At 50.0% G+C, this 21,580-nt stretch overlaps 1 protein-coding gene across 11 annotated transcripts in view; it reads left to right on the top strand.

The window, feature by feature from the left end:
* Window positions 1-21,580, top strand: part of NOS1 (nitric oxide synthase 1) — a 230,922-nt gene that overhangs the window by 64,019 nt on the left and 145,323 nt on the right. For 2 of the 11 annotated variants that reach the window (XM_078337403.1, XM_035257766.3), the window contains exons 1-2: window positions 15,031-15,257; window positions 16,149-16,325. The exons of 3 other annotated variants lie outside the window; for them this stretch is intronic. The gene's annotated coding sequence lies outside the window, so the exon portion shown is untranslated. Of the gene's footprint in view, window positions 1-14,609; window positions 15,258-15,499; window positions 15,811-16,148; window positions 16,326-21,580 lie in introns of those variants that run through there. 6 more of the 11 variants (XM_035257769.3, XM_035257763.3, XM_078337400.1 and 3 more) reach the window with 3 other exon arrangements.

The following is a 21,580-nucleotide window of genomic DNA, read 5'->3' as shown; positions in this document are numbered from 1 at the left end:
CAATGGGCATACAAGAGCAAAGCAAGGAATGGATTGTTCTTCAGCTTGCTGCAGGGTTGTGGGGGGCTTTGAAATCACTTTTGGATGATTCTTGCCCACTTACTTCTAAAGGCTTGGTAGAAGTGAGGAAGAGATGATTTACACCATCTGATTCAAAGAATGTTTACTCTACTAAGTACTTTAAATACTACCTACAAGACAACAAATCCCTAACTACATCACCAGCCCAGACCTCTTTCAAATCCTTATATCTAACTTTCTACTTGACATATCCACTCAGATGTCTCCCAGACATTGAAAACATCCACGTTCAAAACTTGAATCTTGATTCCCATAAAAAAAAAGAACATTATCATTTCATCTTCAGCTCAGTAAACATCAACTCCATCTCCACAGTTGCTCAAGCTAAAACTTAGTCATTCTTCACCTCCTTCTTGCTCATTCACAATAACCAAGTCCTCCTGGTTCCATCTATTCAACTGATCTGTTGAATAACCAACATAGGTTGGTTATAGTAGGGTTAGCTGCTGTAACAAATAGACCCTGTAATCTCAATAACTCAGTATAATAGGATTTTATTCTGCAACCAAATGAAATCTAATTAAAGGTTCAGGTGGTGGTTCAGAGATGTAGGGAGCTCCCATCTTATGGCTCTGCCATCCCCTATGGCCTTTGCTTCCAACCAACAGACAGAAAAAGAGAAGGCAGGGAAGACACACCTGCTTTTAACCACTTCAGCCCAGAGGTGATGCCATCACTTCTGCCCTTGTTTCATTGGTGACAACCAGTCACATGACCTCATCCAGCTGCAGAGGATACTGGGAAATGTAGTCTGTGGCTGCCTCCAAGCCACAACTATAAACTAGGGAAGTAGGGACTGAGAACCCTTGGGGGACTGACAGCCATCTCCGCTTCAGTTTATTTCCTCCACCTTCACAACCAATACCCAGGTCTAAGCCACCATCAAGTCTCACTTGGGTGACTGTGGCAGTCCCTGCTGGTATCCCAGTCTCTGTTCCTGTCCCTTTTCTATTCTGTTCTTCACAAACCCACTAGAGTAGTCCTTCAAGTCACAAATCAGACCTTGCACTCAGAATAAAATACAAATCCCTGGCTGAGGTATATGAGCCCCATTTGGCCTGGTTCCTGCCACCTGTCCCACCTCATCTTCTACTTCCCCATTACTCAAGTTTCCTCCTACAACTACCTCCACCTTGGGCTGTCCTGTTGTCTATGCATAGGTCACCTTTCCTGCCTGGCTAACCTACCCCCTCCTCCAAGACTCAGCTCAAACATCTGTCACGTCCTCAAAGAGGACTTCTCCATCCAAATGTAGCCCCTCGTAAGAGGGCTTTTCACAGTGAATAATTGGATATTTATTTGTGTGGCTCTTTGCTTATTTCTATCTCTTTCCCTGAGGGTAAGAGTAGTACTGTTCTCTTCCATGCTGTGCCTCCAGGGCCCAGCACATTCCCAGACACATAGGAAGACAAAATACATATTTGTTGAATTAAGGAATGATTGAATGAACGAATGACATGATGTCATTGGCTCCCCAGTACAACCTGGTACTGCAGGCTCTGTTATCATTTCCATTTTTACAGATGAAAAGATAAGACTCAGAGACGGGAGGTGATTTTCTCCAGGGCCTCACAGCAAGGAAGTGGTGGGCTCCTGTCCTCTGACCTACAGCTCCAAGCTCTTTCTAGTGGAGCTCTTCTTAGTGCTCCCTTTTGCAGGTACTTTCAGAGACTTTTTGTCTGATGCTGGTGCTGATTCTATTGCTTCTATTCTGTTGCTACCTCCAGATCTTCTATTCTATTGCTACCTCCCAGGAGCCTGGGAGACTCACCATGGCTTCCCATCTCCTCTGAATCCTAAGCAGGCATGGATCATGGCAGAGACCTCCCCCATATCAGTCAGGGTCCTGGCAGAAAAGGGATATGCATTCAAACCATGTAATTGACAACAGATGAATGAAGGGCTAGTTACAAAGGTGTGGTCGGGGGCAAGGGAAACTAACAAGGAATAGTGCAACTTCCAGGACCATGGGGAGCCTCAAAGAGTGAGAGGGAAAAGAGCAGCTAGCAGAACTTTGGAATGAGCTACGTGGCAAGGAGAGCCTTTGACAGAGCAGAGGAACAGAGCCACTGCTCTTTCTAGCCCAAAGCAGAAACCCAAGCGGGAATAAACCCAACGTCACTCTCCTCCCACCCACCCCCCATTATCCTACCAATGTTTTCTATTGACTGAATCCAACTGGAAGAGAGGTCTCTCGATTGGCTCAGCCTCCAAGGGCACCTAGCATAATGCAGAAGTGCAGTGAATTGACCTGGAGGCCCATGCCACTATCAGGCTGAAAGATGAGAGGTGGCCCCATTCATTAGAGTTTCTTTGGATTCAATCACCACAAACTGACTGGCAAAATTCCAGCAAAGGGAGGAAAGAGTGTATTGGAGGCATTTGAGATAGCACCAAGATGTTGAGGAAAAGCCAAACAATTGAGCCTCAGGAACAGGAACCAGAGTCCCAATATTGTGAGTGAAGGAGGGTGGGGGCACCCTCAAGAAAATTAGGATGTAGCTGCAGAAGGGATGCAAATGCTGAGCCTATGAAAATAAGAAATGTTCTCACTAGGCTCCCTCCTACCAAAAAGAACAAGAAACGAAGTCAGTTGAGAAGCGAATGCCTCATCAAACCTAATAAGGATCACCTATTGGTGTTCAATCAGCATTTGTGGGTTGGAAAAATAAACGAACCAAGAAATGTTAAAGAATCTGGGCTTTATCCAGAGGTCACTGGGCACTCTGAAGTACTTCCAGATCTGGAGGTGGCATGGTCAGATTTGCACCTTGGGAAGATCTTGCTGACTTGGGCTGGGAGATTAGATTGCAGGGATTGGGGAAGCCTGTTGGGGCTAGTGGCATGGCCCAGGAAGTGTGAGGAAGATGGTGGCTCACAGAGTGGTTTCAGAGAAGGAAATATGGGGTACATACACAGAGCCTTTGGGGCTGTATATGTATGATAGTTAATTAAGCTGCTAACCACAGCTCAGAGCCCTGTTGGTGGGCTTGTATGGGAGGCTGCAGCTCTGGGTGGAGGTTGAGGTGCTCTAGATGCCAGCATCAGCATCAGCATGTGCTAACAAATTTGTCAGACCCTGCACCCACCCTTAACCCACCACAGCTGTTGACTCCAAGGCCTCCGATATCCCAGGGTTCCAAACCAATCCCATAAGCTGATATAAAGACCCCTCCAGCTGCTGGGATGATGGAGGCCCAGTCACTGACCCCAAAGATCTCCCACTCTGTTGGCCCAGGGAGAGGGGCACAAGGCTAACCTTGCCCAAAGAAGGAAAAGAAAATCACCCGGGAGATGCCCACATTGTTCACACAGCATTTCCCTGGGGTACAGGAAGCCCAGGACTGTACCATGGCTCCAGAAACATGACTTTCATCCAGCCAAGCCCTGAGCTGCACAAACTCTTGGACAAGGGGTTAATTCCACCTTCAGCAAAACACAAGCTCCTGGGGCATTCAAAAGTGCCAACACATCCAGGTCTTCACATAGCTCTAGAATGAGTTCATCTCCCTCCTCCCTGCTTACCTTCCCTGCACCAACCTTCAGCTCGGAGTTATGCCCAGGATGTAGGAGTTGATTTGCCCCAGGCTGGGTCGGCATGCCTCCTCTGCGCCTCCTTCACCACCATCCCTGAACAAACTGCATGGTCCTTGTGCGATCTTGAGCAAGTTACTAATCTCCTCATCCCCTGAAAACTGAGGTTATAATAGGGGCTGCCTAACAGGGTTTTAAGAGCCTTAATGGTGTGGCCCTCATAAGGTACTTAGCATGAAGCCTGCAGCAGAGGACACAGGCATGAAGTATCAGCTGTTGCTGGCCTTAGCCACTTCTCAGTCTCGAGACTTACTGCCCCATCTGTTGCGGGCCCTGTTTTCACCAGTGCCTGTGGTTTCCTGAGACCTCAGATGGCCACTTTGTACTGATGAAGTATCAATGCCACCTTCTTCTGGTGGTGGTGGTAGTAGGGGATGTTAGTTGGCACAAAAACTGTGTGTACTGGGATCCAACAGATTTCTGAACGACTGGAAAATTCCATATGACCTTTTCCCATTTATTTATTTATTTATTTATGGACAGTCTCTCTCTGTTGCCCAGACTGGAGTGTAGTGGCGCCATCTCAGCTCACTGCAATGTCTGCCTCCCGGGTTCAAGCAATTCTTGTGCCTCAACCTCCAGAGTAGTTGGGACTACAGGCGTGCTCCACCGCGCCCAGCTAAATTTTTTGTGTTTTTAGTAGAGATGGTGTTTTGCTACGTTGGCCAGGCTGGTCTTGAACTCCTGGCCTTAAGTGACCTGCCTGACTCAGCTTCTTAAAGTGCTGAGATTACAGGCATGAGTCACTGTGCCCATTTTCCCTTCTATACCGAGGGTGTTATCCTCAGCTGTAGTATTATTCACTGGCTGGATAGTTAAAGATGATACTTCCTGTATTAACAACACTTTATGGGGCACCAACGGCATGCACATCCTCCAAGAGGTCTGCCACGTTGTCTAAAATTGGCTCCAGCCCAGTCTGCTCTCTGCCCCCTTGTCCCACTGTTTTTGCCAGAGCCCTCGTCATCATTTGGCACTATATTATCTGTTTACTGGTGGACTTTTATATTATTGATGTCTTTATTTATGTATGGACTGCTTCCCTGGCTAGAATATCAGCTCCATGAAGGCTGGGGCTGGTTCTGTTAGCTCAGTGTGGTCAGGACCTAGAACACACAGTGGTGCTCAATAATAGTTATCATATGAATGAACACAAAGCAACAGGACGGGTATTTTGCAAGGGGAAAAAATATGAACAATAAGACATGATTCTGGCTTCAAAATGCTTATTCATTGAGTGTTCAAGAAAATTCTTGAAAAATTATTACATTTCTGGAAATAATCAGATGCATCCTAAGATAGGGGCCTTAGTATTCTCTGAGAGCCAGAGAAAGGGAGGAGAAGGGGAATCATATCCTGCCATTAATTCTTTTTTTTTTTTTTCTCGTTTGAGATGGAGTCTCACTCTGTTGCCCAGGCTGAAGTACAGTGGTGCAATCTCAGCTCCCTGCAACTTCTGCCTCCTCTTGCCTCAGCCTCCTGAGTAATGGGATTACAGGCATGTGCCACCATGCCAGCTAATTTTTTTGTATTTTAAATAGAGACAGGGTTTTGCCATGTTAGCCAGACTGGTGTTGAACTCCTGACCTCAAGTGATCCTCTCACCTCAGCCTCCCAAAGTGTTGGAATTACAGACATGAGTCACTGTGCCCAGCCTGCAGTTAATTCTTTATGGACTTCTTCCTTTAGTGATTGAGTCTTCTGATGGCCTATCATCCTGACAGCAGGGACTGTATTTGTCTGGTTAATCAAGGCATGAGATGGAGCTCAGTGTGTAACATATGGTAGTAGTTTAGTACAGATATTAGCTTCGCTTTTGTGAGTCCTCCAGAAGCCAATTCCAAGATGAGGGTTGGGATGCAAGGAATTTCTCTGGGAGGTGACCTCAGGAAACACAGATAGGAGAATGGGGAAGTGAGACAGAGAAGGAAAGGAGCCAGTGAAGGATCTATTATCAGGCATGGGAACCAATATAGAAAACACATCTCAGAGTTAGTCCGCTCAAGAGGTGTATGAGTATGTTCTCATGCTGCTAATGAAGACATACCTGAGACTGGGTAATCTGTAAAGAAAAAGGTTTAATTGACTTACAGTTCCAGATGGCTGGGGATGCCTCACAATCATGGTGGAAGGTGAATGAGAAGCAAAGTCATGTTTTACATGGCGGCTGGCAAGAGGGAGCTTGTGCAGGGGAACTCCCCTTTATAAAACCATCAGATTTCATGAGACCTGCTTACTATCATGAAAACAGCATGGGAAAGACCCACCCCTGTGATTCAGTTACCTCCCACTGGGTCCCTCCCATGACATGTGGGGATTATTACAATTCAAGGTGAGATTTGGATGGGGACACAGAGCCAAACCATATCAAGGGGCAAGGAAGTATTTGGATGAGTGGATGGATGATGGATAGATGGGTCACTGGGTAGCTGAATGGGTAGGTGAGTAGATGAGTAGGAGGATGGAAAATTGCAAGGCAGTGTTTTTTAAGCTGTGTTCCTGGAAGTCCTAAGACAGGCCAGGTAAGAATCTTGCCCCCTCCTTCGTGATTCCTCAGTAGCTTCCCTTTCACTTATTTTTTATACTGGCTTCTGCATATAATCCCATTAGAAGATTTTCTTCAATGCCCCAGCTAAAACAAATTTGAAGATTACTGATACAGAGAAGTGATTCCCAAATTTGAAAGTGCACCAGAAATCACTGGATTCTTCTCAAAACCCAGCTTGCCAGGTCCCAGGCCCAGGGTTGCTGATTCACTAGGTCTAGAGTGGATTTATAAAATTTGCATTTCTAGCAAGTTCCCAGGTGATGCTGGTCTGGGGAAAGCACTTTGAGAGGTGCCGGTCTAGAGAAATTGTCCTAAATCCTCCATGCAATTGAATTCAGTAGCTGAATTCCTGGGATGTGCTGGCAAACTGCTAGGCATACTGGAGAATATCAGAATAGATTCAGACATGGCTCCTACCCCTCACAGAGCTCCTAATCGCAACACAGAGGCAGGAACCTCACACTAGCAATAATAATAATAGGAAGAGAAGGCGTTACCATTTGTTGTGCATGTACCATGCACCAAAGACTGTGCTGAGGGCCTCAAATCCACTCTCCTTTAATCAGCACAATCCTATGAAGTAGGGATTATGATTTTCCCCAGTTTTGCCAGATGAGAAAGCTGAGCCTCAGAAGGGGTAATTAACTTGCCTAAGATTGCACAGCTAGGAAGTAGTGAAGCCCGGGACTGACTCCGAAGCTTTTACATCACACCATATTGTTGTGCCCTCCCCTCTTCCAAACAATTAGAGAAGAGTCTAAGACAGTTTGCTCACATGTCTGTTTGAATAAATCAAATGTCAAAGCATACGAAGCTAACAGAGCTCTAGGCTGTCAGGCTGTGGAGAGCAAAGTGGGTTCTCTCATTAAGGCTTTAAAAGTCAGGGTGAGGCCAGCAGGATCCCTTTCCATGGTTCTGGGCAGTGTAGGCTGCAAAGCGTCAGCACGCTAGCAGGCTTGGTTGTTAAAGCCTATGGACTATGAGCTTGTCTGATACCCTACTGACTGGGAGCACTGCATAAGCCAGAAGCCTGCCTGGGGATCTTGGTTGTCCCAGCACCCTGGCACAGTGCCAGGCACAGGGACCACCAGAAAGAGGAATAAGTGAATGACACATGTATGCTAGAAGACGCCAGACCATAGCCCTCAATGAAAGCTGAATGAAGGAGACAGATACACCGACAGATTAAAAACAGAAGAGCTCTAAGTGGAGAAGGAGACCGGGGGGGGCCCATAGCACTGATCCCCACCATCCCCCTTGGCTTGCATGACAGGCAGACCCCAAGACACTGCTGGAGAGCCCACGATGGTCCTAGAACAGAGGAGGAAGCTATGCTCCACTCTACCACTCCCTAATTTTATTCATGAAGTTAAGGTCCAAAAAGGGAAGGGTCCTTTCCCAAGGTCACACAGCAGAGGGAGGCTAGAGTTAGATTAAAAAGTCAGGTACCCTGACCCTGGTTTGGGGAACTTTCCAGAACACTGGGCTAGAATTTCCCCTATTCCTCTTTCAACCACCTCCCCATTATCCTAGGGACTGGTCTCAGAATTTGCCTAATTCTTAGAAATAAGTCAACCCATGTCATCTTTTTGCATGTCTGTGGTATGGTAGGGAGGGCAGAATTGTAAGAGATCTCTGCTTTCATTTTGGGGGAAGCAGAGTCATTGGTGCTGAGAAGTTCTGTCATTTAACTCCAGTTATCTGCTGGTCAAGTGTAAGGACCTAGCCCAGCACACTGGGGTGGACTTACCAGCACAGAGTAGCCAATTTAGAAAGAAGACAACCTGCCTCAGTTTCCTCTGAAGAGCTTATTAAAAATACAGCCTCTTGGGTACCATCCTAGATCTACAAACTCCAAATCTCTGGAGTCAGGATCAAGGAACTGGTATTCCCCTTCTTAGGGAATTCTGTTTTTTTTTTTTTTTTTTTTTTTTGAGACGGAGTTTCGCTCTTGTTACCCAGGCTGGAGTGCAATGGCGCGATCTCGGCTCACCGCAACCTCTGCCTCCTGGGTTCAGGCAATTCTCCTGCCTCAGCCTCCCAAGTAGCTGGGATTACAGGCACGCGCCACTGTGTCCAGCTAATTTTTTGTATTTTTAGTAGAGACGGGGTTTCACCATGTTGACCAGGATGGTCTCGATCTCTTGACCTCGTGATCCACCCGCCTCGGCCTCCCAAAGAGCTGGGATTACAGGCGTGAGCCACCGCGCCCGGCCTGGGAATGCTTACACATCTGAGAGTTTGGGAGCCACTATTTTACATCCTGATTAAGACCTCCTTTCCCACCAAACAGCTCCACTAACCAGGCTGAAACCCATTTCCTTGGTCAGAGCTCTTATACTAGTGGCCCAAGTGATTTAATTGGGTGGGAATGCTACTTTGGAAACATTTGAATGTGAACGCCTTTAGGTGGGGCATGTACTCCTCAGCCACAAGCTCCACTGCTCCCTGATGTCTCACACCCAGCCCACTTCATGTTCCCTGGAAGTATGTACCTTCGCAATCACTGGCCTCTCCCTTACAGTGATTTCAAAATGTAAATACTTTGACCAGCCCTTGATACCCCAGTGCCGTTTAGACCATCAGAACTCCAGGCTTAGAGAATTTTCGCAATATGTTGTCTTGAATTGGGTCGAGATGGGCAGGGAATTCTGTAATGAGGGTGAAGGGAAGATCCGAAGGACTGAATTGAGGGTACAAAGAGCAAACCTAGGACTCCTCTCAATGTTCTACTTGGTCCTCTGGTGTGCTTACAACCCCCATTCCATTTCCTGCCTATGCCCTCACATTGTTTTTAATGCCTTCTCTATGTGGACAGATGCTGGGAACCAGGAAATGCAGACAGTCTCTGGGCCGATTCTGGATTCTCAACCCACCCAGGTCAGCGCAGCTTAGCAGGGACCTTGGCTCTGGTCCTGAAACCTGAGTATAGGAAGCGATGGACCTAGCTGGCTGGTCTCCGGGCAAACTGGAAGGCTACAGCGAAGATTTAGCGCGCCATCTGTTGGTTATTTGGGAAACTGCATCTCTGCAAAACGGGTTGCCTAGAGCTACAGGCATCTCCAAATTTGCCAGCGGGTTCTTAGGCAAGAAATTTCTTTTCACCTTTCCAAGATTTCACACTCTTTAAAAAGCCACTGCGCACTTACGAGCCTTCTATCCCAGCAAAATGCACTTGCAGTTGATTTGTATATACTTCCAGGGATTTGGCCAACTTCAGGTTAAGATCTTCTGAGACCCAGAGAGGCCAAGGAGTTTGCTTGAGCTCACACAGCACAGTAGTGCAAGTGCGAAGTCTGAAAGCAGGTGTTCCAGTCACCTATCTAGTGTTTTTAATTCTCAGGCTGCCTCTTCAAGCCTTAAGGGCTCTTCCCTCTTTCTTCTCTGCCAGAGTGCTGTAAATATCTGTGGGAGTCTTTGACATGCCCAGAAACTGTAAGGCTCCTACCTCTCCTGGGGGTTCTGGGCTCTCCAACAACCCTATTCTCCATTCGTTGTTCCTGGGTCCTACAGAAGCATGACCCCGGGCCACTTTAGTGACACCCACTCTGCTCTTAAGAAGCTCAGACCCTGTGTCTTGAACTGGGAGTTAGGACAAGAAACTGATCTGTCACTGATAGGCTGCTGTCCTTGGAGGCTGCTGCTCTTGGATGATTGTCAGACCTTCCAGGATCTTGGCCTCCTCAGTGTAAAATGCTACATTGGAGGCAGCCATCTCCAAGGGCCCTTCCTTACTCTAACTACAAAACTGGTCAATGGGTGCTGTCCTTCACAGCAAGCCGGTCCAAGTGACTTTCCCCAGCCAAACACCCAGACAGGATCAAAAGCTAAATTCCTTTTCAAAATCAGAAGCCCTGGGCAGGTGGGGCTGCTTAAGGGAGGGAGGGGACCTGCATGCCATAGGAACAGAAGGAACACAGAGGAAGCACCCCGTGACTCTTCCAACACCTCCCATGGGCCAGGAAGGCAGGACAAGGAGGCAGACCAAGGGGCATTTCTTGGGGATAAAGTAGTACAGGAAATGCTGAGTGATGGATAAAAGGGTGGCTTTGTGGGTTCAAGGGCATAATGCACAGGGCTGGGTATACAGTTGGCATCTAATAAGGGAGACTTACTGTCATCACATAGCTTAACACTAAACTCTTCTTTCACTTATTTAAACAAACATTTGCTCATGTTTTGGTGGGAACAGAGGTTCTCAAACCTGAGCATGCATCAGAATTGCCTGGCTGGCCTCTTTAAGATGCAGATTGCAGAGTCCCACTCTGAGTGTCTGATTCAGATGATCTGAGGTGGGGCTCTGGAATCGGCATCACTAGCAAGTTCTCAGGTGATGCTGACTTTCTCATTCAGGGAACACGCTTTGAGAACCACTGGCTTGGAGTGACAGAGGAAACAGACCACCCTGCCCTCGTGAGGGCATTGAGCAAGTAAATATCACAGAATCTGTATGTTCTGAAGAGGGACGTGCAGAGTGCTTGGGGCTGTTCCCAGTCTGGGGAGTTCATGCTAAGACCTGAGGGCCTAGTAGAGCCAGCCCAGTAAGCGGAAGAGGGGTGAAAATGTTGTGAAACACTCACTTAGAATAGGCAGGCTCTCTCTCACATCATTCATCCACTCCTCCCAGCCAATGTCAGGAAGGCAGGATTAACCCCCATTTTACAGATGAGAAAGGTAAGGCTGAGAGAGAGAAATAACTAACCTGAGAACTCATGGCAAGAAAGAAGTCCAGGTCTGTTTGTGCACTGGACACCCACGAGCAGCCACACCCCCTCTGCTGCAACCCCAGGAACCCCCGTCTTTCCAGGGGAGCTGCCACCTGGACACAGCTGCAGGGCCCGGCCAGCCGCACTCTGTCCATTTCCCCCACTGGAGCGCTTCAAGTGTTTTCACTGCTGGGTGAATTCAGCAGATGCCTTTCGATCACAGCCTATTAAATTAGCCCCTCTCTGCAGCCAAAAGAAGGTAATTATGTTTTCATTAGCCCTGGATAATGTATTGCCCCCTCGGTGACAGCCACATCGGGGAGGCCAACCTCCTCCTTTCCTCCTTCTGCCCGGGGCTCTGCTAGAGCACTCCACTCCCCTGGGGTCCACCTCTGCACTGAGGGGCGGGCACCAGTGAGGGTCAGAGAGGCTGGGAGGGGGAAAGGGCACCCTTTACACCCGTCCACCATCCATGCAGGGGTTGAGGGGTGTGGTCCTGAGAGAAAGGCCAAGAATAATTGTTATCATGGTGACCATTTACAAAGCACCTGCTGTATGCTGATGCCTGGATGCGTCTCAGCTGGTTCAATCCTCCAATAGCTCGGGAGAAGGGTGGCACCCCAAAGGGGTCCTGGTGGAATCAGGTTATTGTGACAGACCAGAGCAACTTCCAAGGAACTATAGCCTAGGGCACTTTGGGGACTGTCACTGTGCATCATTCCAAGGCCACCTGGTTATTAATAAAACTCTCTTGTCTCCACTGGCTCAGGATCTCTGGAGACCCTGCCCCGTACTCGTGTGGTCCAGGCCCCCAAACACCAGGAACCACTCTCCCCCAACCCTGGACACTCCCCGTATGGCTCTGACAGCCTCACTCTCCCTCTTTCTCCACAAGACATCGGCAAGGAGGCAGGAAGAGCCCCCCTTCGGGGTCCTCAGTTCTAATATCTGCTTTACCACCGATTTCCTGGGTGACCTGGAGCGAGTCACTTTGCCTCCAGAGCCTCTATTTTCTCCCTCTGTAAAATGGGAATAAGGAAGGGAGCCACCTCTTACCATGTTTATGATGGTTCAGTGAGATATAACTATTAAATGCTTGGCTCAAAACCAGCAAAATGAGAAGTTCTCAATAGAAGATGGCCATTGTCCCTCACTCCCCTTAATCCGAGGGAAACCACCAGAGGGAGGGAAGGGAAAAAGTCTCTGGCTCTGTCTGTCACTGTCCATCTTTCTCTGTATCTCCGTCTTTCTTCCCTGTCTCTGCCAGTTTCTCTCTCTGCCAAACTCTTTCCATCAATCTGCCAATCTCTCTCTGCCTCTCTCTCTTCTCTTACTTTCTCTGTCTCTCTCTTTCTCTCTGCCAATCTATGTCTCTATGTGTTTTTTTCTATCTTTCTGTCTCTGCCAATCTGTCTCTGTCTCTCTCTGCAAACCTCTCTGCCTCTCTTCTTTTCCTCTCTTTCTCTCTGCCAGTCTCACTCTCTGTTTTTTCTGTCTTTCTGTCTCTGCCAATATGTCTCTGTCTTCCTGCCAACCTCTGTCTCTCTCTTTTTCTGTGTTTTTTCTATCTCTGTCTCTGCCACTCTCTCTCTCTGCATCAGTCTTTCTGCGTTTTTCTCTCTGTCTTTCACTGTCTCTGCCAGTCTCCATCTGTCTCTGTCTCTCTTTATCTCTCTCTGCCCCCCTCTTCTCTGATTCTCTTTCTCTCTCTCTCTCTCTCTCTGTGTGTGTGTGTGTGTGTGTGTGTGTGTGTCTGTCTGTCTTCCTCTCTCATCTGCACATACACAGAGGGCTGCTCCCAGTGCCTGGCTCCACCCTGGGCTCTGAGGCTCCGTCTTCCCGGAGCTACATTCTAAGGCATTTGCTTTTCATTGCACCAGGTCACCTGGAAGTGAGGAGAGAACTGAGGGGAGCGGGGTTTCTGTGCCTCCTCCCCAAACCCAAGCCAACTCTGCCTTCTGCAGGCACAGCCCAGCTTTGGCCCTGACCCCAGCATCTCGTGGCCATGCATCCCCTCCCAACCACCCTTCTCCCCAATTTCAAAGTAGTTTGTGCTCCCAGAGAGGAAGTGCCCCTACTTGGAGCTTCTTTTGGCCCCGACCCACACAGAGGCAGCCGTGGACTCTGTTTTGAGCAGGTAAACTGCCAGCCCAGTGGAAGAACAGCTTCCCTTCCCCTGGTTTCCTGATTTTCCCCAGTTGCCATGGTAATTGAGGGAGCAGCGTTCTGAGACTGACACCACTGAAACCCAGCGCCCAACTTTGAAACGGTTCAGGTGAGGGACGCTGGACCCAAGACAGGAGGGGACCAGACTGCAAGGACTCAGCTTCAGCCTCGATTTTCTGAGACTGCCCCCCATCCAGCCTTTACACCACTGTTCTTAGCATCATCAAACTCATCATTACTGTTGGTAACTGTTTCCTGGGCGTTTACTATATGGCCAGCTCTATGTCAAGGGCTTCACCAGCATCATCTCATTGTGTATAACCTCACAGTGTCCCAGACCCATCTACTAGCTCAGGAAACAGGCTCTGAAACTTGCCCTTGTGACAGTCAGGAAGTGGCAGAGCCCTGGGCCTGGTGGCATTTCTCCAGTCCTCCTTCCTGAGTGTGTAAGACAACAGAGACCTCCATGCACCCTCGTCAGCTTATTCATTCTTTATTCCTTCCTCCCCTCCTCATCCCCCACACCCCTCCTCCTGCCCCCAAAGTCACACCCCCCCCTTCCCCTGCTGGATGTGCAAGACGATCTGAAAAGCATTTATTAGTGACAAAGGGGGGAGGTTTTCCTCTTTGCCTCTTCTCTGCACAACTCGAAGCCTGAGTGGGTTTGCTCTTCTTGGCAAGGCTGGGGAGGAGGAAAAGATCAAATCAACCAGAGCCAGGTGCCAAGTGTGTGTGTGTGCGTGCGTGCGTGTGTGCGTGTGCGTGTGTGTGTCGTGCGTGTGTGTGTGTGCGTGTGCATGTGCGTGTGTGTGTATCCTCTCTTTCCTTGATTTCCCCCCCGTTTTCCCAAGACTGTGTGAGCAGCAGCAACAGCAACAGGAAGATGCAAAATCCTTTGCAATCTGCCCAGGAAAAGACAGCTTTTGAGTCGGGTTTATATGGTTACCCATATGTTAGGGCCCCTAAGAAAGGAAGGGAGGCTGCCTTCTCTGTGTCTTCCCCTCCTCCAGCCCAGACCTTGGCCTCTCCACACCTGTGGGGCTCCCAGGCCAGATAAACACATCCCCTCCATTCTGCCCTCTCTCCAGATGCCAGGCCTGAGTGTGGCTCCAGAAAAGACCAGAATCAGGCAACATTTCCTGAACAGTCTGCCTTTCTCCGTCTGTCCACCCGAGAGCCAAGGCCAGAACCCAGGCTGCAAACTCTGCGGGTGCCCCGGAGGGGCTCGCAGCACTGCCCAGCCTGGGGGCTGTGTGTTCCACTGTCCCACTAAGGAATGCTCTCCCAGCACTGACGCAGAGGCACAAATAACCATCCCTGCTTCCCATGGGGCCTTCTCTGCCCAAACAGAGATGCCCTCCCCTGCGTGGCTACCACATTCAGCCCTCTCCAGGCTCCCAGAAATTGTCATTGTGTGTGTGTGTGTGTGTGTGTGTGTGTGTGTGTGTGTTTCCTGATAGAAAAAAAAATGGAAATTAGGTTATATAAAAGATGTATGCTTTGGAGCCCAGAGCGGCTCTTTTAATGAGGGTTGCGACGTCTCCCTCCCCACACCCATAAACCAGTCGGGTTGGACGTCACCACTAATTCGTTTCAGTGATGATAGGATAAAGGAGGGACATTAAGAAATAAATTCCCCCTCACGACCCTCGCTGAGCTCACGGCTCAGTCCCTACATATTTATGCCGCGTTTCCAGCCGCTGGGTGAGGAGCTACTTAGCGCCGCGCCTTCTCCGAGGGGCGGCCGGGCAGCGAACAGCGGCCGAGCGGACGGGGTGAGCCAGGGGCGCGCGCGGGGCGCCCAGCACTGCGCTGGGGAAGCCCGCAGCCTCTGTCCCGAACTTGGGTTCCCTGGGGCTGAGGGAGGGACGCGAGGGGAGGAGAGAAGAGAAGGGAGGAGTGGGGGATAGGGGAGAGGGGGTGGGGAGGGATCTCAGAGGCACAAAGCCGAGGGGAAGGGGAGCGACACGCGCGGCTCCTACCCGGAGGCCAGTGGGTGCAACCGGCCCCTTCCAGCCGCGCGGGGCGGCGGACTCCGAGGATTCAGAACCCGGAGCGTGGCAGCCGCGGGCGCCCGGGAGGAGGAGGAGGAAGAGTAGGAGGCGGGCGGGCGGGTGCGCAGCGTGAAGAGGCAGCCTCGGCGCTGCCCGGCTCGGCGGCAGGTGAGTTCCTGATTTAGGCGTCCCGCGCCCCGTCTCCGTCCCCAGGGCTCCCCGCTCCCGCCGGAGACCTTGGTGTTCGCGGAAGGCTCGGGCTTTGCTGCGCGTCCCAACTTGGTTCGAGCGGCCTCGTTTTCCACCTAGCGGGCGGCCCCAGGGCCGGGGCTCAGGTCCTGAGGGTCTGCGCACCCGCCCCGCTCCAACTTTGCAGGGACCCCAGACCCTTCCCAGCCACGCTAGGCTCCGAGCTGCGCGCCGGCGGTAATGGCGGAGCCCTTGGCACCGCTCGCTACCCTCCCGCGGGCAGCCCGGGCCGGGGCATGCCAGTCCCTGGGGATCATTGCACCTGCCCAAGCTCAACTTTACGCCTTCCTCGGTGCCCGACTCTGCGGCCAAATCGCAGCTGCGAGCCGCGGATAATGGCGGAGTCTTTGGCACCGGCAGCCGTCCGCGACTGGGGGCCCGAGGCTGGGAGGGCTCCGCTCCCCGGAACCTCGCTCCGGCCTGGCCTCCAACTTTGCGAGGAGCCTCGTCGCGTTCTCCTCCCGCGATCACGGTGGGCCGCCCGTACCTCTCACTTTTCCATCTGGGCGGGATTGGGGTGTAGGAGCGCCGTCTCCAGAACCTGGGAAAGTTGTGCCTCTCCTGCGAAGGAGGCTCTAGGGCTCACCGTGTGTCCGCCAGGAGGCCGAGGGGCGCGCTCCACCGCGGTTCGGGGCTGGGCAGTGGAACGAGCGGGCGATGAGGTTGCTTCCAGGTGGCCAAGGGTCAGAGCAGGGTCCCCGGGGCATCCAAATTCCAGGGCCACTCAGGGGCGCTTGAGTCCGAGATCCCGGAAGGGGCTCTTTCAGGACTGCGCCCCAGAGGACGCCAGATGCTCGCCTCCACCCCTAGGTCACTGTGACCAGAGAGAGCTCGTGGCTTTCCAAGCTCTGCATCAGGCTGTCTGGGGTAGACATCCGGAGAGGAGAGGCTTTCACCGAGAAGGCAGCCGACGAGGGCAGGAACCTTTTCAGTGACTCCCCGGGTTTGTGGTCCTAGATCTACCCATTACTTGTTGCGTGACCTTTGGTAAGTCTCTTCATCTTTCCCCGCCTCAGTTTCTCATCTGTGAAATGGAGAAACAGTACCTTTTTAATGGGGCTGTCGCGAGGACGTTAAAAAACCATAAATATGAATATGAAGTCAGGGTAAGTGTTCATAACGCAGAAAGTGTTGCTGATACTTGATTATTGTAATGCTCTGGGACCGGATCTGGGAGACTCGCACACAGGTCTAGGGTTTCCCGCCAGTAGGAACTGGAGGGTCCACCCCGCAGGGTACTCCCGGGCTGCAGAAGGTTGCGCTCGCCTCCATCTCTACCCCGGTAATCCTGGGGAACACGCATGGGGTTCTTCCCATAGCCTAGCTCAAACCCTGTGTTCAGGCCTAAGAAAAGCGCGCACGCAGCCACCACAGAGCGGGGGTCCCCATGGACGCTGCTAGGCTAGGGTGCACTGCGGGCGAGCGCGCACCTAGGTGCTTAATCTGACCTCTGGCGGCCCAGGACCGTGAGAGACAGGAGAAAGGACCCCCCCAGACCGCTCCTCCCGAGAGGAATGAGGGAAAACGATTCCCTTTCTTCAGTGCTTCTCTAACTCGGGTCGGGGCAAACGCAAGAAATTCGCAAACACACCAGGGAACATTGACGCAGCTCTCTGGAGCGTGGATTTTCCCCCGTTATTTTTTAGGAACTGAAGATAAAATAGGAAAGGGGCTCTAGTCTAGGCAGCTCCCCAGGCGCTCAGGGGTCGCCTCCGTTCTCCGCCCTGAAGGCATCTCAGCGGATGGTTTGAGATGCCTCCGCAGGTCTCAGAAGGAGGGGTCTCTGCCTCACCAACAACGCTCCAGCTGCCCAGGCCCCTTTCCACTAGCCTGGGTTTCAGAAGCGCCCTGAGGGGCGCACAGCTCTGTCACTGACACTGACAGCTCCAAGGCACTGTCAATATTATTCACCTGGAGCCTCCTAACAACTCCCAGCTTGCCAGTGCAGCCATCTGAATCCCATTTGGCAGGTGCAGAAACTGAGGTGGGGCAAACCAAGCTACCTGCTCATAGTCACCTAGCTGGTAAGTGGCGCTAAGCAAGACCTCAACCCCAATTTTTGGCTTCTTAATTAGGGGCTCTTTGCATGCATCTGGGCACCTGCGCAGTCTGACATGTACCCGAGCCTTAGCACACACAGCTGCATTTCCCGATATATCTGTTCAGCCAGAGGCCACCCCTATGGTCAGGGGCACGGCTGTGTCTCCACAAATTGTGTGTGTGTGTGTGTGTGTGTGTGTTTTCCCAACGTTCCAGATCCTATAGAGAAAGAGTGTGGTAGAGAGACCTGGTGAAGACCTTGGCTTGAGGCCAAGCTTAGCTCACTCCATGGCTGTGTGACCTCATGTCCATCACTTAACTTTCCTGAGCTTCAGTTCTGTTATTTGTAAAATGAGAACAGTTAACTCCCATACGGGGAAGTTTGTGATTATGTATGTGAAAGGTGTTCTGAAAACAACGATGTTATGCCAAGATTTGTGATTTGAAGGAAGGAAGGGAACCCTAAACAGAGGGCAGAATATTCCATGGAGCCATTTGGGGCTAATAATGTCATTGTGGTTTTCAGACCAGCCTGCTTTTTTTGCGCTTTCTTTCTCCTGTTTATTTTTGCCAAATGGCCAAAGCCAGCCTCCAGGAGCCTCTGTGTTCCATGGGGAAGGACCACAAGGAGAAGAATGAGAAGCTGGGGGTATTGTGATGGGTCAGGCTGCTCCCAAGGGGTCTCTGTGAGTGAGATGCAAAGAGCTGTCCGGAAACTTCCCCACTGGGAGGGGTGCTGATTTCCCAGGAGGCAGGAAGCTTTGGAGGTCAGTTTCCCCGCATATTTTGGGCACAGACAGGTTTGACTGTGCCTGTTGTGCTCACACTGCAGATGTTTTTTCCTGTGGTGCCTGTCACTCAGGTTCTGTGGGTCTCTGCAGGGCTTGGAATGTGGTGAAGAGCCACAGGCAACAGTCCGTGCTCATGAGAACTGAGGCGTTTTCTCATTAGAAACTGGAATTTGCAGAAGTTGCATCTGGCAGTTCAGGACCCATTTTCATCCAGATTGTTTGAACGAAGGGGCATGTTTCCTGCCATGAATCAGTGTGGATTTGTATGGTTAACACCATATAGGTTATAGACATGACCATTTTCCTTGTTCTAATATATGATAACATTTAAACATCATCTCATCCAGCGAATACCAAACATCAGCCCAGTGAACCATTAGTGTCAGAATACAAGTCCCTCTTTAAAAGCGAAGATGCCAGGTCACACCCTAAAGGTACCACATCAGCATCCCTGGGGGATCGCAGAAATATGTGTATTTTTTAACAAGGGTGCTCCAGGAGATTCTGATGCCCTCAGTTCTTGTCTGTCACCCTCATTGTACTGAGGAAACTGTACTGGGGAAACTGAGGCCCAGAAAAGGCCTGTGACTCAATGGAAGTCATACAGCACATTACTGCCAAAGCTGGGCTAGAACCTCAGTGTCTTGACTCTGTCCAATCCTCATTGATGATCATAACTCCGTGTTTCACCCTTCAATACAGAGAAGCCCCGTAAATGCCAAACTTTGAAGAAATTCAATTTCATCTCCTCTGATTGTCATTCTAATTCAGACCAACTGCTCAGAGGGGTCTGAAAATAATTCCTCCCACCTTGACCTTGCTGGGTGTCGGCCTGAGTTCCTGTCTAATCTTGACCTTTAGCCCTGTTATTTGATCTGTCCCTTTCAAAGGGGAAATTCCTTTTTTTTCTTTTCTTTCTTTTTTCTTTTTTTTTTGAGACAAAGTCCATATCTATTGCCCAGACTGGAGCGTGGTGGTGTGATCACAGCTCACTGCAGCTTCGACCTCCTGGGCTCAAATGATCATCTCTTCTCAGCCTCCCGAGCAGCTGGGACTACAGGCACGTGCCACTACACCTGGCCAAGTTTTGTATTTTTTGTAGAGATGGGGTTTTGTCATATTGCCCAGGCTAGTCTTGAACTCCTGGGCCCAAGCCATCTGCCTGCCTCGGCCTCCCTAAGTGCTGGAATTACAGGTACGAGCCACCGCACCAGGCCCAGAAAATTCCTTTTACAAGTGACCTATCAGATGTAACTTCTGGAAAGAAGTAATCGCAGAGCGAATAAACCCTGTCTAACTACCAAAAGCCATTGGTTTGAGCTCATTTCAACAGCCCATCGGCTTTCCACCCAAGCTTTGCGAGCATGTTTATTGCTTACACACTGGTTCTTAAGGTAGAAGAATTACGAGCAGCACCCGGCAATGCTGGAAAATTGAGCCCATTTGAATCTTGTCAATGAAAATGATGTATCAACAGAAAGTGCCTCTAAGTCCCTAATTCAAGTGTGGGAAGCAGGGCATAGCAGACATGGGTCTTGGCGCAGTCATACGATGCTAAGGATGAACAGCAGTGATTGTGAGCCGTTCAGCAGCAGATGTCAGTGCATTTGTCATATGTGTCATGATAGGTGTGAAATGGCAAGGCCAGTGCTGGACCCCAAGAGCAGGTACCCAGATAAAGGTGGTGTGAGCCCCGTTCTAATGAGGCCTGCAGTCTGGCTAAGCGGTGAGCACCAGACAAGCCCTGTACCTGGCATGATGTTTCTGCAAGAGAGGTGAAGGTGCAGTGCTGTGGCAGCACTCAGGGCAAGTGGTTGAGGGAATCAGGGAGGACTTCTCAGAGGAGGTGGCATCAAAGCCCATAGCCTGATTTGTGGCACCCTCTCAGGGATGGGGTCCCAGTGCCAAACTGGGCCAGCAGCAGCCAGGTTGAAAGGCAAGGCCTCACACTGAGAATCATCTTAGGAAACATCAGAGACCGGCTTGGGCACTTGTGGATTCTGTGACTCAGGGTGAGTTTAACAGCTCTGACCCTCCATGTCATTTGTACAGCAGAGATTATAAGTACTACATGGTGTTGCTCTGAGGATTTAATGGGATAGTGTGTGTGTGTAACTCTGGAAAGGAAAGAGTATCAGGCCCATCTCAGTGATCATAACAAAGAAAAGAAATTTTAAAAAGAGTTAGCCAGCCAGGTGCGGTGGCTCATGCCTGTAATCCCAGCACTTTGGGAGACCGAGGCAGGAGGATTGCTTGAGTTCAGCATTTGAGCCCAGGCTGGGAAACAGTGAGACTCTGTCTCTGCAAAAAAATACAAAAAAATTAGTCAGGTGTGGTCGTGTGCACCTGTGGTCCCAGCTACTTAGGAGGCTGAGATTGGAGGATAGTTTGAGGTAGGAGAATTGCATGAACCCGAGAGGCAGAGGTTGCAATGAGCTGAGACTGTGCCGCTGCACTCCAGCCTGGGTGACACGGCCAGAATCTGTCTTGAAAATAAATAAATTCATTCATTCATTAATTTTAAAAAGAAAGAGTTAGCCAGCTGGTATAGTCTGAGCCCCTTTCTCTTGCTCAGCCTCAGCTTTCTTATCTGTGAAATGGAGTTGGAACTTAAGGGAATCTCCCTTCAGGGACCTGCAGATATGTTCTGTCGGCTGGCAGAGGTTTTTTTGTTTTCTGTTTGTTTGGATTGAGGGGCATTGTTTTGTCAGGTTTTGTTTGAAGAGTATCTCTTTTTCCTTTAGGTCACCAGCCTCACCTTTACATATTGTTTGACTCACTTGTCTGGCCCTTCAAGGCGTTTGAGTCTACAACCCCAGAATTAACTTCCCTCAGAGACCTTTTCAGCTTTCACATCCTCTGCCTCACCCGAGAGCAACGTTGGCCCAATTGTCATCTATCAGTTGCATTTATGATTTCTGCTGACATTTCCTAAGAGAAAGGTGGCCCTATTCAGGTGGAAAATACAGAAGCCCTTTGCAAGGGGCAGAGTTTCCACTTCCAGCTGGGGCATTTCCCACCTCTGATTTGCATGTTCTGTTACCTACTAAGACTGGGATTTTCTGGGAATGACGAGCCTTCTCTTTTTGACCATCCATGATGCTTCAGGAGCCTACAGGTTTTCAGAGGTGCCCTGAAAAGCATCTCTGCTTCTACTGGGAACATTTGCCCACTGGCATTAAATAGTACTCGAGAATCTCTTCTTTATTCAAAACCTGACAGCTAAATTTTGCTACCCTGAGGATTAAAAAGGTGGGCCTTTCTGAAATTCATTTCCAGTTAGAAATGAAGAAGGAATCTTATGAATTCAAAAAGCTTATGCAACTTCAGATAGTATCTATGTTCAGCCAATGTTTCCCAGCTAAAGTATTTCTTGTCATAAACAAGAGTGAAGATATGCTCTATTGCCCA

Source organism: Callithrix jacchus, chromosome 9 (genome assembly GCF_049354715.1).
Source record: "Callithrix jacchus isolate 240 chromosome 9, calJac240_pri, whole genome shotgun sequence".
NCBI classification, from domain to species: Eukaryota; Metazoa; Chordata; class Mammalia; order Primates; family Cebidae; genus Callithrix; species Callithrix jacchus.
This window is presented reverse-complemented; position numbering and strand designations above follow the sequence as displayed.